This window comes from Otolemur garnettii, unplaced genomic scaffold (assembly GCF_000181295.1).
Source record: "Otolemur garnettii isolate 467f Iridium unplaced genomic scaffold, OtoGar3 scaffold00005, whole genome shotgun sequence".
Taxonomy (NCBI): domain Eukaryota; kingdom Metazoa; phylum Chordata; class Mammalia; order Primates; family Galagidae; genus Otolemur; species Otolemur garnettii.
The window spans coordinates 20,560,185-20,574,248 of record NW_003852400.1 but is presented as its reverse complement, the minus strand read 5'-3'; the positions used below and the strand labels follow the sequence as shown (position 1 = coordinate 20,574,248).

Sequence of the window (14,064 nt, the reverse complement as noted above, 5' to 3'; positions counted from 1 at the left end):
TTCTGTGGAGTTGAGCCAGTTGTCCTTGTGTGCTCACAAGCCATCTATAGGCACGCACACTTGCTGTTCATAGGAGCATGGGCATGACTCTAGCTATAGTCAGGGATGTGGGTGATGAGCACACAATGCTGGGTTAGGGGTGCCTATGAGTCAGTTGAAGGTGTCTCAAGCAAGATCACCCAAGAAGCTCATGAGAAGGCTTTCTGGTGGAGTTCTCAAAGTACTAAGCAGGCCTTGAGGCCCTTTTTTGAGTTCTAAGCACTGTTTTCTGTGAGCCCCTACCTCTCTTTCCTGCTTCTAGGGTATTACAACCCCATTCAGCTGTGCTGAACACCTCAGTATTCTGAGTGGAGCTCAAAAAAAAGGTGGACATCTTGAGCACCATCTCAAGTGGATCAGGAAGCTGAGAGCTCAATCTCTATGCTTTCACTTTTTCCTATGGAAGAAACCACAGGCCAAGGGGGTCTCTCTTGGTATTAAGCTGTATAAACTTGGAGAGGAATGATAAAGGTAAATCAAACTGTTTTTCTTACCCTTTCTTACCTAATGGTATCGTGGAACTTCTCCATTGGACTCCCAGACTCCCACAAAGGTACTTTTATCCATGGCTGAATGGTTATCAAAATTGATGCTTTTCAAAAAGAACAAGAAGCTAGAGGCATCACATTGTCTGACTTTAAATTGTACTACAAGGCTACAGTAACCAAAACATCATGGTATATAAAACTAGACACATAGATCAATGGAAAAGAATGAAGAACCTGGTAATAAAACCACACAGTTATAGCGAACTGATCTTTGACAAAGTCAACAATAATGTACCATGAAGAAGGCTCAGCACCTGTGGCTCAAGCAGCTAAGGTGCCAGCCACATACACCTGAGCTGGCAGGTTCAAATCTAGCCCAGGCCCACCAAACAACAATGACGGCTGCAACCAAAAAATAGCCAGGTGTTGTGGTGGGCACCTGTAGTCCCAGCTACTTGGGAGACAGAAGCAGGAGAATTGCTTGAGCCTAGGAGGTGGAGATTGCTGTGACCTGTGATGCCACAGCACTCTCTACCCAAAGTGAAAGCTTGAGGCTCTGTCTCAAAAAAAAAAAAAAAAAAAAAAAAATATATATATATATGTAGGCAAACAGTATGAATACTTTGATATGTTTATTGGCCATTTATATATCTTCTTTTGCAAGAAGAAGCTATCTTCTTTATGTATCTTTTTGCAAAAGAAGATATATAAAGATATAAAGATATAAAGATATACTTCTTTTGAAAGATATATAAATGACCAACAAACATACAAAAATTGTTCAACATTACTAATCATCAGGGAAATGCAAATTAAAACCACCATGAGATACCATCTTACTCCAATTAGAATGGCCATGATTAAAAGTTAAAAAATGACGAATGTTTGCATGGATGCAGTAAAAGGGGAACACTTAAACACTATTGGAGGGACTGTAAACAAGTATAACCTCCATAGACTTCAGTGTGGAGATTTCTCAAAGACCTAAAAGCAGATTTATGATTTGATCTTGCAACTTTACTACTGGGTGGAATTTTTCCCATGGGAAAAGAAATCATTATATCAAAGATATCTGTACTTTTATGTTTATCACAGCACAATTCACAATAGCAAAGATATGCAATCAACCTAAGTGTCAATCAACTAAAGAATGAATTAAGAAAACACAGTATTTATGGAGTACTACTCAGTGATAAGAAAAATAAAGTAATAGCCTTTGCAGAAACTTAGATGGAATTAGAGACCCTTACCCTAAGGGAAGTAACCCAGGAACAGTTAAACAAATGCCACATGTTCTCATTTATAAGTAGAAGCTAGACTATGGCTACACAAGGGCCCACAGAGTGATATAATGGACACTGGAGATTCAAGGAGGAGAAAAAAGGTGAGAAGCAGTGAGGAATAATCTATGGGGTATAAGGGATACTACTTGGGTGATGGGCACACCTAAAGCCCAGTCTCTATTACACAGCATTCTTAGCCATTCTCCAACCTCTCCATGCAAAGCATGTCTTGACACATTTGTGAGTTCACCAACACCATTCCCACTTCTGTGCCTTTTTTATACAATATATGTGTGTAGCAGAATTCAACTGGTACCCCCAAACCTATTTAAAAAATTTTTAAATTGATGTTTCTTTGGGCAAATGATGATTGAAAACTCCTATTCTGCCAACTCGGTGATATCACTTTTAGGAATTCTTTTACATGGGAAATAAAAATCATTTAGAGTCAAACTCTACAGAAACCCTGGAGACCTACAGAAAATAAGGAGAAATATCACTAAGGAAATAGATTAATAAAAAAGGTGAATGAGGGAGACGGTCAGTAAACAGCAGATGTCTTTGGAAATCTATTGGTGACTTCTCAGAGAGGGTCTGAACTTTCTTGGCTGATATAAGTAGAAAGAAGAAAAACTTTTTCCCAAAAAGGGGCAGGGAAGAGAGAGAACAGCAGGATGGGAGGGTTTTATAAAGGAGCTGAGGGGAGAAGATAAAGTTTCAAGGAAAGAAGGCAATTTGGAAGTGTTACTTTTTCTTGGAGAATAGTAGACTAAAGTCACCCAAGTGATATAATGTCAGCCTCTGCAGGACCTCTCTGATTTGTTTCTCTCTCCCTCTTTTCTGTGTCCATTGCTATCCTCAAAATCCTCATTTTCTCCACCTGCGTGGCTGCAGTGAGATAATGGTATGCTGAACCCAACCACCAAAACAGTATTTTCATCTCTATTTGATGGATGCAAGAACTAAGGCTAAGAAAGAATCACTGGCTTGCTCAAGATTGCATATCTTGAAAATGGTAAAACCAAACCCAAAGCCTAGGTATTCTGAGTCCAGGCCCTGGGCTCTATTGCACCAAAGGAAAGTTGATAATCATCTTAAAATCTTCTTAGACTCAAAATATTAAGAGGGCCCCATTTTTCCACCAAGACAGTCCCAATTCCTGTCTGACTTTCAAGGTCTTTCATTTGTTGGCTCTTCTCTCTATTACACACAGCATTCTTAGCCATTCTCCAGTCCAGCTTCTCTATGTAAAGCATGTCTTGGCTAATTTGTGAGTTTGCCAACATTGTTCCCACTTCTGTGCCTTTTTTTATGCCATCCCCCGTTCTTTTTTTTTTTTTTTTTTTTTTTTTTTGAGATAGAGCCTCAAGCTATCCCCCTGGGTAGAGTGCCGTGGCATAGTTCACAGCAACCTCCAACTCCTGGGCTCAAGGGAGTCTCCTGCCTCCGCCTCCCAAGTTGCTAGGACCACAGGCGCCCGCCACAACGCCTGGCTATTTTTTGGTTGTAGCCATCATTGTTGTTTGGCGGCCCGGGCTGGATTCGAACCCACCACCTTAGGTGTATGTGGCTGGCGCCTTAGCCACTTGAGCCACAGGCACCGAGCCGCCATCCCCCTTTCTTAGAGAGTCTTTCTTTCTCTGTCTTCTCCCTGGGCCCTGTTCAAGTCTTACACATTCTGTGACTGCTTCAGCATACTCTGAACTGCCACATTGACTGTTTCATTGTGGAATATGACTCCATTATTCACTCTTTTGAATTGACCTCAAATTGTTACCCTATGCAACAAAATGCAAGGCAAATCACTGCAGGCAGTTATTTGCTTGCCTTATATTTCCTTATTAATTACTTCTTGTTATATAGGGATTTTCCAGTTGCCCTTAGCCTAACATTAAATATGTATCACAGCAGGTGCAGTGGCTCATACCTGTAATCCCAGCATTTCTGGGAGCCCAAAGGAGGAAGAGCCCTGTGGCCAAGAGTTGGAGGCCTCAGTGTGCTATGATCATACCATGGTACTCTAGTCTGGGCAATAGAGTGAGACCTTATCTCTAAAAATTACATGTACATATATATGAATATAAGTTCCATGAATACTTAATAACTAATAAAACATAGAATAATTAGAATTAATAGGAAATACAAAATATGAAGACTTAGAAGATTTTCTAAACAAAGCCATACTTGGAAGATAAAACAGTAGTTAAGATAGAAGTCTATTAGGCATGATGGCAAATTTAAATGACAAAATTGTAAGGCAAACTGGTTAAAAAGGCGGAAACAGATCAGCAAGTCTATCATGCCTCTGACTTTCTGGCACTCTACGAAACAAGGGAAGTGACTTCTTATGTCTACTACTTACCATGTTCAGAAATAATAGTATCTGCAAATGATAATCACATATGTACTCACGCATCCAGAGTTGTATTGGGCATCTTATGAAATGATGCAAAAGACTCTGTTCATATTCAGCTTTCCAAGTTTGGTGAGTATCTTTTCAGAACAGAAAACTATAATAAGTATGGTGGAGAAATTGGAAGAAGGTTATGATCCCTGCCCTTGGGAGCTTTAAATATGTGTAGTTAGGAGAAAGCATTTACACCCAGGCACGATTAAATAGGTCTTTTGTGGAACATGATGTGAAAAAATGCAGGTTAATATAACACTGTATGTGTATCCATGTTGAGGCGATACTGATGTAAAGAATAGAAAGAATTAAGTGGGGCCGGACACAGTGGCTCATGCCTATAATCTCAGGACTCTGGGAAGCTAAGGTGGGCAGATTGCTTGAGCTCAGGAGTTTGAGACCAGCCTCTAACTCCTGAGCAAGGGTGAGACCATCTCTAAAAAGTAGCTGGGCATTGTGGCAGGTGCATGTAGTCCCAGCTACTCGGAAGACTGAGGCAAGAGGATCACTTGAGCCCAAGAGTTTGAGGTTGCTGTGTGCTATGATGCCATGGCACTCAATCCCAGGGCAACTGAGTGAGACTCTGTTTCAAAAAAAAGAATTCAGTAGAAGATTTTCAAAACAAAGGCAGTAAAAGAGATGAACTTTATTTCATCTAGTGGAAGGATGAAAACATTCTAGCAGACACAAGGTCATGGAAGCAGAAGCAGATACCTTATCCCAGTGCACCTACTAGAGCATGTGTTGTTATGATCATTGTTAGTCCTCCCAGTTGATAAATGGAAGATAGCTAGACATTTAAATTAACTCGTCCCAAGTTATACAGTGAGTTACTGATGCAGCTACCTTAGTGACATTTTAGGACCAGTCTATCTCATGAAATACTGAAGCTGTGTATTTTTCAATAAATGCAAGCAAGGTACTCCCTGGACAATAGTGAGTAGAAACTAAAATATGTTCTTAAAGCATTTGTTTCACAAATATTACAAAAGATGGGGCAATGAGCCTTCCTATTCCCCTAATGAAGAGTATCAGAGTATTTATTTTTTAAAAATTAAAAGAAGAATTATTAATAGTATTTCCTGAGGGAAAATATAGACTTCCAGCCTACACCAGAATTCCACAGTACTATTCGAATTCAGAGATTAAGGGTGTGTTTTGTCCACACCCTAAATTTTTGGGAACTCGAGCCTTACATTAAGTAAGTCCTACTGAGGAGGAGAATGTGACTGCTCTCTTTATGGGAGAGCCCTTTTTATGATACAGAACATATATATTTTTATACGCACCTAGTATACCCAAACTGACAGATTATTACCCAAATTATACAAACACTCTTTGTGTCTCAACAACTGCCAGCTCCTCAAAATGGTAGCATTTACACAAGACAGAAAAAAATCTCTTAGAGTGATCAATATACTTGGTTCAATAATCTGCAAAGCCATAAAATGGGAAAGATTCAACACAGAAGAGTAGCTGGTTTCAAACCCTATTTCCTTTTCCTCCCAGCCCCTGCCGATTGCCCAGCACACCACCGTCTATACGGGCCTTTGTGGAGGCTTCTATTTCCCACCTGTATTTCTTTTTCTTTTTCCAGCAACAGTCTGCCTTTGTGCCAGCTCCTAAATAACCATAAATTTTGTTCTTATAAACCTTAATGAATGCTTGGCCAAGATGCTGTAACTATTGGCTTCTACATTGGAGCATAAATGGAAAGGAAAAAAAAAGTGTGCACTGTGAAAAACTGGATAAAATGGAAAAAAGATCACAGCAAATCCAAAGTCGCAATTTGCCTTTAATGTGAAGGAGGCCTTGTTTTCACGGTGTGGCAGCTTTCAGGGGTTTTAATCTCAAAGTGGCTGATCAATTTAAGGTAAGTGGCAGACATTTGGCCTGGTTCCCAGGCTTTGCTTTGCTGCTCTGAGAAAAGAAAGGATTCAGTCAGACACACAGACAACAGGCATCATCAGCGGCTCCCACATTCCAAGCATTTTAACACAGATTAGGTTGGCATGATTCTACTGTTTACTGAAATCTCCTAGGTGTTGCATTTTCCCTTTTCCTTGCTGTGGTTATCCAAGATAGTTTTCTCAGGTCAAGACCTTCATATGCCAAATAGCTTGCAGGGCTGTGAAGGGAAAGGAAGAGCAGGGGTCAGGACTTCTGATTAAAATGCTAGTTCACTTGCTTACTACCAAATAGGAGACTGCAGACAGCAGGTAATTGAGCACTGAACTTTTTGCCTAAGGCAGACATTGAGACAGGAACTGTTTTACATGCATGCCTGAGGGGGAAAAAAAAACGAAGATAATTTCTCTAACAAGGACAAACTTAATTCAACTAAGAAGGCCCAAGGGATTAACAGGGTGATTTATAGTAAATTTTGCTTCAGATTTTATGATCGTGGTCTTACACATATATTAAGTTTACAACGAATATAGTCCACTTCTTAATTAATATTTTCACATCATATATTCTATTTTTCTTTTTTCAAAAACAACGATAGTAAACAAATTCAACCCTTTTCCACTGTGTCACATTCTTGGTGAAAGTGAATTTTCTCAATCCATTTGACCTATACACTAAATTAAGTAAAATACGCATTCTTCCAATTAGGCAAAAAAATGTATACATTCTCTCTTACACGTTTTGGCGCTATCATGCTGTACGGAAAAGTGAAGATACGTGGTCTTTAATATATTCAAGCACACTTTTTCTTTAGTCAATTTCATGGCAGATCTCCTGATCTTTTTTCTAAGAATTTTATCAAAATTAGAAACTAATGCAGATTGTTAAAAATAATTTTTCCATTAACTATACTTTTCAAGAACAATGTTAGATTATAATACTTACTATACCCAGTAGTGCCTTCTTAACATTTCATAAATTTACATTAATATATTTCTTCCAAAACGAACATGTTGTTACGCTTGAATAACCTATATTGAAAATACATATTCTTGTTCCTAAGGGTTAGCTTAGAAATTAATATAATCTCAGGTGCTATGATGCAAATGACAACTGAGAGCTCGAGAGTGCTTGAATATGGCAGACAGGGATGGGGAAAGAAGTGTGGTTTCTGATTACGTCGTTGAGCCATAGAACCAACAATCCTGGGTCCACTCAACTTGGGATTTTTTCTTATGTGAGATAAGATTCCCTCTCATTTATTCAATCATTATTTGTTGAGTATTAATCACATCCCAGACCCTGTTGTAGGTGCTGGAGATAGCTTAGTAAATAAATCACAAGATCCCTGCCCTGTGGTGCTCACATTCTAGCCAAGAGTTACAACAAACCAAAAACACAAGTAAGAAAATTCCTTGGTATGTTAGGAAGTAGTAAAGAGAAAAAAATATTGAGTGGAGCATAGCAAAAAGGAACCAGAGTTCTGGGATCCAGGGGAAGGGTTTTGGTGTTGAATAAAGGAGGGTCGCTTGGCCTCATCAAGGAAGTGAGATTTGAACTAACATATGAAGGACACCAAAGACTTATCCTTTAAGCCAGTGGATGGTGTTTTTGTTTGTTTGTTTTGTTTTGTTTTATGTTCCTTATTGTTTACAATCTTCTGAACAAGAGGGAGAGATGGAAGGAGAAAGAAAAAGATTTGAAGTATGTCTCCTGTAAGTTCCCCCCAGATTCTTCCAAGTTCTCGAGAACAAAAACGCTCCTTCCTTTGCTTAAGTTTGAACTGGATTCTTTCACTTATCACTGAAAAAAAAACAGACGAATAAGTTTTCTATTGGTCACAAATAAATTACCTCTGGTTCTAAGACCAGCAAGTCCAAATACATACTGGGCCATAATTCCATCCTCTATGTAAAGAGCTTTATTGCCCACCCAATAAAAAGGGTCCAGGCACCCATAAAAGCATGTCATGTGAGGCTTTTGGCTTCCAAAGTGGAGTGGTCAGGACCCCAGTGGAGCTAAAAAGAGAAGGTTTATGTTGAAAGTGGTAATAAAAACTGGTGGACACATTCCAAAAGGAACAGCCCACAGGAACAAAGATAAAATAAATAACAAAGAAGAGATGAACAACTAGAACATGTATACTGTGTCTAAGAGGCAGGAATAGGAAATATTAGATAGGGACAACCCCATTACCACAGAGATATTGATGCATTTATTATACTGTGTTTGCTATGGGTAAAGCTCTAAATTAGGCTGTTGTTACATACATAAATGTCCTAATATATTGTCATTTTGTCACTGGCTCAATGAAGAAAGATAAAGATGAGGATTGCCTATCTTCACAGCCTATGAACTCCACAATGTCGCACCTAAAAAGTTCCAAAGATAGGAACTGAGCAAAGCAGAAAATAGAGTGTACTTATGCTTCCAATTTCCAGCTGAAAGACAATGCCAGCTCTCACACCATAGCTGACCTTGGGCAGTCTTTCTGTGCCTTCAGTTCTATTTGTAAAATGGATACAATAAGCATACTCACCTCATAAGAATCTCACAGAGTTATTGTGATTAAATGACGATTTATGTTAAACATATAACCACAGTTCTTTGATTTGGTAAGTGCTCCATAAATACTAGCTACATTAATATATCTCTTTACATTTGGTTCTCATTAATAAGCTTACTAAGCTTGAGTAGAGAAGTAGTAGGAAGATGTATGAGTTTATTTCATAATACAAAGGACAGATATGAGATATGTGGATACTGTGTGATTATGGATATATTAATTAGGTAACGTGTGTGTTGGTATGTATTTGGGAGTGTCTCTTAGTCTGCTGAAGCTGCTATAACCAAATATGTTAGATGGGTTATTTATAAACAATAGAAATGTTAGTTTTCACAGTTTTAGAAACTGTAAAGTCCAAGATCAAGGCACCAGAAGATTCAATGTCTGGTGAGGAATCTCTGCTTCGTAAATGGCACATGAACTTCTTGTGTCCTTGTAGGCAGGAGTTGGAAGGCAGCTCTTTTATAAGAGCACTAATCCCATTCACAAAGGCTCATGACTTCATCAATTTCAAAAAACCCACTTCCTAATACCTTGGATCTTAGGTCCTAACACATGAATGTGGGGGGACATCAATATTTAGAGCATAGCAGGGAGTGGGACAGTGTGTGTGTGCATGCTCACATCTTGATTTCTCACGGTATCATCATGCTCTGAATTATCCCACTGGAAAGCCCACCATCATCTTGATTCCCCCCTCATCTTTCTTCCATGTCCAATTAGTTATTGATTCTAAGGGTGGCAGTCAAAAAGCTGGCCTTGGAATTAGAACCCCAGGTTCAATCTGTTACTAGTGTGAACTAAGTAAACCACTATTCCTCAAGTGCCTCAGTTCCTCACCTTTAAAGCAGCAAGAACACTATATAGGCTCCGTAACAGAGTACCTGGCCCACGGTAGAAGTTCAGTATACTCTGCCGAGTCGGCACTTCTTTATGTATTTAAAACCTATGCCTTTCATGTGTTCCCTTTCCCACCCTGGAGCAGGACCTCATTCCATCTCAACCAAGGCTCAGCCTTCAACCTGAGAATCTGGTTTTCTCTGACCCAGCTAAAATTATGTACTGTTGCCACATTTAAAAAATAATCTCTCACTGTGCTACTGTTTATTTAGTGATATTTTTGAAGCAAACCACCAAAAAATACAAACTCTGATATTTCTTTCCTTTTTATGCTATTAAACATAGATGTTGTCTATACTGTCATTCTCTGCCCCTAAGAAAACCCTTACTTGCTTAAATGTTCTTAATTATTCTCTGTTAATTCACTTTTTCTTTGCCCTCTGGGTACTCTGTCTTCTCAAGCCTATATACTTCTCTGAGCCCTGAAGACACTAAGATAAATGAGCCCCCCGAATCCTGGCTCTACCGTTCACTAGCTATAATACTCAATTTACTATGCCTTTCCATGGCAATCTACTAAGAGTCTATAGATCTCATCTCATTTAATCTTTGGTATACATTTTTTTGAGAATTCACATTCCTTCTTTTTTTATCTTTAATTAATATGAGGGTACAAATTTTTAGGTTACATTACTCTCACTTCCAAGGTAAAGTTCAAATGGTTGAGCCCGTCACCACCGGGGTTTGCTGAACACCCTCAAATTGTGCACATTAGGTGAGATCCCACCAATTACCCTCCCTTCTCTCTCCAGTCACCCTCATCTTCCCCTTCCTTGCCCCTTGCTAGACTATATTTGTGTTTTAGCGTTCATGTGGACATGTAATTATTCATATATTTGTTTCATATTAGTATTGAATACATTGGAGTTTTTTTTTTTTTCCATTCTTGAGATACTTTACTAAGAAGAGTGTGTTTCAACTCCATCCGGATAACATAAAAGATGTAAGGTCTTCAACTTTTCTTATGTTGAAGAAAAGTACTCCATGGTATACATATGCCACAGTTTGTTGATCCATTCAAGGGATGATGGGCATTGAGGTTGCTTCCATGACTTGACAATTATGCATTGAGCTGCAATAAACATTCTGGTACAAAGGTCTTTGTGGGAAAATTATTTTTATTCTTCTCAGGAGATACTTAGTAATGGGATTGCAGGATCAAATGGAAGGTTGATTTTTTAGTTATTTAAGAATTTTTCCATATTTCTTTCCAAAAAGGTTGCATTAATTTCCAAACCCACCTGCAGTGCAAAAGTGTTCCCGTCTCTCCACATCCATGCCAGCATCTGCAGGGGTACTTTGTGATGTGAGCTAATCTTACTGGAGTTAGATGATAACTCATGGTTAGAGGTGATGAGCATCTTTTCATGCATTTGTTGGCCATTCATCTGTCAGCTTCAGAGAAGTTTCTGTTCAAGTCTCTTGCCCACTTATAAATGGGATTGTTTGCTCTTTTCTTGTTGATTAATTTGAGTTCTGTATAGATTCTAGCTATCAGACCTTTGTCTGAACTTCTTTGTGCATGATCCATAACATGCAAAACTCTTCTCCCATTCCAAAGACTGGCTGTTTGCGTTAGTTGTGATACTCTTAGCTGTGCAAAAGCTTTTTAGCTTGATGAAATCCCACTTATTTATTTTTGTGTTGCTGCTGTTGCCAGGGGGTTCTTCCTCATAAAGTCTTTTCCCAGGCCAATATCTTTAAGCTTTTTCCCCACAGTCTGTTCTAGAATTTTATTGTTTCATATCTTAAATTTAAATCTTTTACCCAACAACGATCAATTTTTGTCAGTAGTGAGAGGGGTAAGTCCAGTTTCAGTCTTCTACACTGGCTGACCAGTTCTCCCAGCACCACTTATTAAATACGAATTCTTTTCCCCAGTGTATGCTTTGGTTTTTCAAAGATCAAGTACCGATTTGTGGCTGGATTCATCTCTAGATTCATCTCTAGATTCTCTATTCTATTCCATAGATACGTATCTCTATGTTTGTGCCAGTACCATGCTGTTTTGATACTATAGACTTGTAGTATAACCTGAAGTCTGGTAACTCCAGACTTGTTTTCATTTATAACAGTGGTTTTCAACCTTCCTAATGCCCCAACCCTTTAATACAGTTCCTCATGTTGTGGTGACCCCCAACCATAAAATTATTTTCGCTGCTACTTCATAACTGTAATTTTGCTACTGTTATGAATCATAATGTAAATATCTGATATGCACAATGTATTTAGGCGACCCCTGTGAAATGGTCATTCGACCCCCAAAGGGGTCGTGACCCACAGGTTGAGAACCACTAATTTATAAGAACTGTATTTGCTATTCAGGCTCTTTTCTGTTTCCATATGAAGCGAAGTACTATTTTTTCAATTTCTTCAAAGTATGACATTGGTGTTGATGGGGATTGCATTAAATCTGTAGATTGCTTTGGGTAGAACCGACATTTTAATGATGTTGATTCTGTCCAGCCATGAGCATGGTATGTTTTTCTATTTGTAACATCCTCTGCTATTTCTTTTCTTGGTGTTTCATAGTTCTCTTTATAGAGATCTTTCATATCCTTTGTTAGATAAATTTCCAGGTATTTAATCTTCTTTGGAGCTACTATAAAAGGTATAGAGTCTTTGGTTTTATTCACAGCTTGACTGTTATTGTCGTATGTAAAGGCTAATGATTTGTGGGCACTGATTTTGTATCACACATATCTGTGGCTAGATTCCTGATACAATGGCAGAGATGAGTAATTGTAACAGAGATGATATGGCCTAAGGCCTCAAATATTTTGTCTTTGACCCTTTAGGAAAAAAGTTACCAATACTTTACCTATCTTATCACAGGCAGCTTCCTTGTCCGTATACTAGAAATAGCATTACCTACTTCATTGGGTTGTTATGGGGATTCATGAAATAATTTTATATTATTATAGGTAGGTGTCTGTATGTGTAAGTTGACCTCTAAACAACACAGCTGTGAACTGTGTGGATCCCCTTATGTGTGCATTTTTTCAATAAATATATTGGAAGTTTTTTAGAGATTTGTGACAATTTGAAAAGTCACAGATAAACTGTGTAAATTAAGAAAAGGTTATCTCTGTATATCATAGATATATTGTGAATGTATAAAATAGATGTAAATACTAGTCTATCCCTAAAACATACACAAATCTATAGTGTTCTCCATGTGTTCCATCTGGCCCCCAGAAAAAAATTAAATCTTCTCTGGAAAAGATTACATCATCCAGAGACAACATGATTTTTTCATATAAATTTCTATTAATAAAAAGTTACCACATATACTATGGAATAGGACCAAATGAACAAAAATTGGGAGGAAAAAAACAAATAATAAAACAGAACCCTAAGTGATCAGGACAATGGAGTCATCAGACACAGACTTTAAAATAGCTGTAATTGCAATTTTGAAAAAAAAAAAATGGATGAGAAGATAAAGAATTTCACCAGAGAATTGAAACATGTTTTTAGAAAGTATCAAACATTTCAACTAAAGTGTAAGGAACTACCATTTTTTTGTGTTCCACTGTAGTATCAAAGAAGAATGTTCACCATTTTCTGAAAAGGCTATTATACCTCTCATTATGTCTTTGGCCAGATTTTCTTTATGTACTTCCATCAAAACAAACCTATCACAACAGATGGAGTTCAGAGGCAGTATGAGAATCCAGCTGTCAGCTGAACGTTAAAGGAATTTGTAAAACTATAAAGCACAGTTCCTTCTCTCACTAAATATTTTTTGTTTTAGATAAGATAGCTATTTTTCACTTATTCACATATTTCAACATGTAATGGGGTTCATTTCATTTTTAAATTAATTAACACATATTTTTAAATGTTCTCAGTTTTCTATGCCATGAAGGTAAATCTCAATAGATATATAACAACAGAAGTACACACATATGGGCATAAAAAGATAATTATAAGAATTTTCTTAGCACATTATTCTTCATAATACCAAACTAGAAGCAACCCAGATGCCTATAAACAATAAAATAAATTGTGATATATATGTAAAAGGGAAGAATACTACACAGAAATGAAGAAAACTATTTCTACCTGTACCAACATGAATGAATGTCAAAGATATAACATTTAGATATAAAAGAGTGCATACTATATAATCTCATTTATGTAAAGTCCAAAAACAGACAATACTAATTTACTATAATGGAAACCTGTGTGGTAGTCACCTTCAGAGGAAGTAACAACAGGGACAGGAGCACGGAGGAGGCCACTGCTGTGTTGGTCACGTTCACCATGTTACTCTCTGTAATAATCAAACTGTAAAGTTAAGATTTATACCATTTCCAGTCCACATGTTAAATTTAAATAAATAAATGAAACAAAAAATATTCGGTTGCCTCAATCGACCAACTATAAAGTCATTAGCCATAAAAATTCCTAAATTACTTTTTTTTTTTTTTGCAGTTTTTTGGCCAGGGCCACAGGCACCGCCCAAAA

The 14,064-nt window shown here is 37.8% G+C and overlaps 1 long non-coding RNA gene across 1 annotated transcript in view; it reads right to left on the bottom strand.

Annotated features, from left to right (window-relative positions):
* Positions 1-5,994: 5,994 nt before the first annotated feature.
* The window catches only part of LOC100952777, a 73,231-nt gene continuing 65,161 nt past the window's right edge, over positions 5,995-14,064 (bottom strand). Inside the window, exon 2 of the long non-coding RNA XR_001161698.2 lies at positions 5,995-6,345. This is a non-coding gene — a long non-coding RNA (uncharacterized LOC100952777). The remainder of the gene's footprint in view (positions 6,346-14,064) is intronic.